The following is a 4,098-nucleotide window of genomic DNA, read 5'->3' as shown; positions in this document are numbered from 1 at the left end:
TAACAAAGTATTTAGCACACAAATGTGCGGCATCATTGTCTGCTCTACAAATAAAAACAACAGGACCCAGAAAAAACCTAGCTAAGCTCCACTACATCATAGAGAATATATGCAATTTCTGAACGCTTAAAGTTACCATTGTTCAATAGCTTGGAGAGCACCAGAGAATCAGATTCCATGATGTTCAACAGCTTTGAGAGCACCAGAGAAGCAGTTTCTATGATCACCTTCCGATACCTAGCCAGAATCACACCATCTCGAATAGCATGAGCCTCCATAGAGAGGGCATTAGCTGCCTTTGGGTACCAGATGGCCTTCGAAGCAAATAATTGACGCTGGTGATCACGAGCAATGGATCCAGAGGCCCCTTCCCCAGGTCTAGAACTGAAAGCCCCATCACTTAACGTTATTGCAATCAGCGCTGACTCCTCCACAAAAGCACTTTGGATCAGAGAAGGAACCCCAGCTGTAGGAGCAGCAGGCTTGTAACAGATAAGGAACAGAGCTGATTTAGACACACAACCTGGCCATAGTAAATTCACACAAGAGGTGTACTCCCTATGACATCCGAAATCGAGAAACAATGAGCCCCTACATACACACACACCATTAGCAAAGAAGAAGAAAGACGTAAGCAAAGCAAACAGTCAGCAGTAGCATACCGAATATTCAAAAGGATTATGTAAAACCAACATGAACACAAAGTAGTTACTTAATCAAATCATCAAAACGAATTAGAAGAGTACATGAAATGAAAATCATTAGGTAAATTAAAAACATTCTCCCACACATTAATCTGAAAACATATCCAACAAAACTTAACTGGGAAACCTATCTACTGCATAACTGAAAAAGACAGCAATCTGTAACTTTAGTAATACACTCTTGCTTAATGCCCATAATTTATTAAACAATCATGTGTTAGTATAATAAAATGCCAGCATATAGAACACAGAAAAAAGATGCATGCATAATAAAGTTCAGTCATTAGTTGACAGTTTTGACATGGCCAAAATTACATATTGTAGGGTTCACTTACAATGCACCGTCGTCGCCACCACCAGTCTCCCAAATATTTTGCAGCACATCATCCACTGAAGAAATAAAATTCAACTACCATGACTGTAGTATGCCAACTGAAAAGATAAAAACAACAACAAATTAAGATGGTTCTGATCCATAAAGAGGGGATGAGTTCAGAGGGACATACACGGCCTAGAGGAGAGGGAGATGATTTGCTTCTCTACACTCAGCATCACAGCCAATCAATTCCACTGGCGTGAACGCAGTAGCTCAGCATTAGAGGTCTTATGCTTTTTAAGGTTCTAAACAATGTCTTTGTATACCTAAGAAAAAACACTACACTGGTCCCATAAGATGCTTCGCTGCTATAAATCGGCTCTGTTCCACCCAGCAAACTAACTGCCTCCTGCATCACTGCCTTCTAGTGTATGCCACTTCAGTAAAATCGCCTTGCAAAGAGCACGGAAGAAATAATGTACTTAGAATTCAAGAAAAGGAGCAAAATGGTGTTGTACCACCCCAGTTGTGGTGTATAAGAACTACCCCAGCTTTACACATTTTCTTAGAAATTTACTCAAGATAACAGCTAGTGTAATAGGAAGAACTAACAAGGGTCGTGGGGGAAAACGATATTTTTTCAAAACCGTGGACATGGTACTACTAAAAACATTCTTTCTTTATCTCAGATCACATGTATGAGATAAGTACACCTGAAGGATAAGCCTCTCTTTATCTAGAAGTTCTACTGATTGCCTTCCTTGAACAAATTTATGATAAAAGATAAGTTCCTACGAAACATAAATATTAAATCTGATGGTTAAGAAAGGAAATAGCAGAAAAGTAGTTGAAAAATCACAATGGGACGCTAGAAAATATTAATCCCTGCTCTGAATCAGTCACTATGACATACCGCTTCCTTATTCTCTTATTCTTGCACCTTCTTGATTTTTGATTCCTCCGTAAATTAACCAAAACCTAACATGTACCACCAGCCTAAATCAATTTCATAGCACTATACAGACAAAAATATTAGCATGCAAAAATGAACATAAACTAATTCAAATTAGATCAGCTCTTTTCGTGTTCAGCTATAATTCAGACACATCAAGCTAACCAGACAAAGATAAAAAAGAAGTGTTCGGTCAACCTAAAACCAATCAAATGCTTACTGGGCATGGAATGAATAGTGGTCATCAAACCCTCAACGATGCCAAACCTATCATTGATAACCTAAAAGGAACAAATATATCAGCATATGATTACACAATATGGGTATTTAAATTGAGTAACACAAGTTGTAATAAAAAGCACCTTAGCAAGAGGAGCAGGCAATTGGTGGTGCAGCTAGTGCTGGAGACAATGGTGATGTTCGACTTGTATTCCTTCTCGCTGACACCCATGACAAACATGGTGATGTCAGACTTACATTTTTTGCAAAGAACAGGTCCTAAAAAGCCCAGTTAATCACAGAACCTGATTAGCAAAAGGCCCAACACTTACTTCAGTGCAGCCTGAGGATAAAAAAAGAGTGAAAAGAATACATCCGTCATGGAAAATGGGGCACCCATGGAATTGCACATATGAATTTAAGAAATAGGTACCAATGATGAATGCACATCAGTAGACCAAGCTAGTCCAGACCCACCCACACCTGCAAAAACTAAAAACAAATGGAATTATATCAGACAAGGTTCTTATCTTGTGACAAATCAGGATGCCATCTTGTGGCAGATCGGATCGGATAAGATACAGTAAGGGTGCCAAACAAACATACTGATATTCCATTACAGCCATTTCAATGTTGCTCATATACACAAATTGTAAAGATTGGTCTCATGAAAAATATAAATACATGTGCCATATAAGAGTACTTAATGTTACATTTTTATGGATTTCATATGTGACGAACTGTAATCAGCCTAAGTTGTGTATTGATATTAACATTGAAATGGGGAAAATATCCAAGCAAAAAGAATCAACTAATTTCTTCCTCTGCGGTAAGAAGGAAACCGCTTAACCTGCAAAATACAAGCTGCATTTACACCTATCATGTATACAGGAACCTCCGCTTTTTATTTAATCTTGAAAAAGCATGAACCTGTCCAGTTAACTAAATAAAGCCCATTATCTGAAGAAAGGTTTTGTGTTGCAGATTTGGGAACTGTAATACTACTATCCACTTGGCTAAATAAAGCCCATTATCTGAAGAAGCCTTTTTTTTTTGTTTGCTATCAAGTATATTTAGCTTTGCTTTAGCATTTAGTCAAGATCCATTTTTCCCCTCAGTTTCTTTGCTAGGGGTCATAATCCTATTCTGTTATTCAAGTGAATTTATGGTTCTTGAATCCTCATCCGCCTTTTTTATCCAGAAATAAAATGGGAAGGCACGTTCATAACAGCTGGGGAAACTTGCGTGTACTGTGTACCAGCAGCTGCATCTATCAACAACAAATAGCAGCTGAAGCAATGAACCATCTTTTTTTGTACTGCACAGCAAAGCAGCACCTGCATCTAGCAAGTGTGCCCGGTTTTTTTTATACAGATCGAACCCAAGGCAGCAAATAAGACCCTTGCACCAACTACCTTGCCACAGGAAGAAAGTACACAAAGGGTAGGCAAGTTTGCAGACCCGATGAATCCATCTGAGAATCAAACAAACAAAAGAGAAGAATTGGAGCCCTTGATTTCCTACCTGGGGGAGACGAGGCAGCCAAGAGGAGGAGGAAGCAGCGCAAGTAGCAACGCAGAGGAAGACCAGCATGACCAGATCCCGCATGTACTCCCCGGATCCTGCCCCTCGGTGTCGCCACAGCACCGTCGCCCGCCGGAATCCGCCTCCTCCTCGTCCCGTTGAGGCCATGCCACCCGCCCCTTCTTCCTCCCTTCTAGGCATCCAGTAGTCCATCACCGCGCCGCTTTCTCCAAAAGATCCGGCCGCCGTCCATGATAAAAAGGAGAAAAACGAGAGTGAGAGATGAGAGAGAGATACACAGAGAAAGAGAGGAGGGAGAAGCAAGACGAACCTCATCCCCGCGCTACCACCTGCCGCTCCGTCCCCGCACGTCCGGTGGTCAG

At 40.6% G+C, this 4,098-nt stretch overlaps 1 long non-coding RNA gene across 2 annotated transcripts; it reads right to left on the bottom strand.

The window, feature by feature from the left end:
- Positions 1-402: 402 nt before the first annotated feature.
- On the bottom strand, positions 403-2,441 carry LOC124659509. 2 transcript variants are annotated; one of them, XR_006989608.1, is made up of 6 exons: positions 2,335-2,441; positions 1,934-1,998; positions 1,347-1,472; positions 1,211-1,274; positions 1,040-1,136; positions 403-591 (listed from the first exon to the last, which is right to left on the bottom strand). It is a non-coding gene; the product is annotated as an uncharacterized LOC124659509 (long non-coding RNA). The 2 variants fall into 2 exon arrangements; XR_006989607.1 differs by lacking the exon at positions 2,335-2,441 and having other exon boundaries at positions 1,934-2,098.
- Positions 2,442-4,098: the final 1,657 nt, after the last annotated feature.

The sequence above is a fragment of the Lolium rigidum genome, chromosome 6, assembly GCF_022539505.1.
Source record: "Lolium rigidum isolate FL_2022 chromosome 6, APGP_CSIRO_Lrig_0.1, whole genome shotgun sequence".
Lineage (NCBI taxonomy): Eukaryota > Viridiplantae > Streptophyta > Magnoliopsida > Poales > Poaceae > Lolium > Lolium rigidum.
Note: the sequence above shows the minus strand (reverse complement) of the source record. Positions and strands in the feature narration are given on the sequence as shown.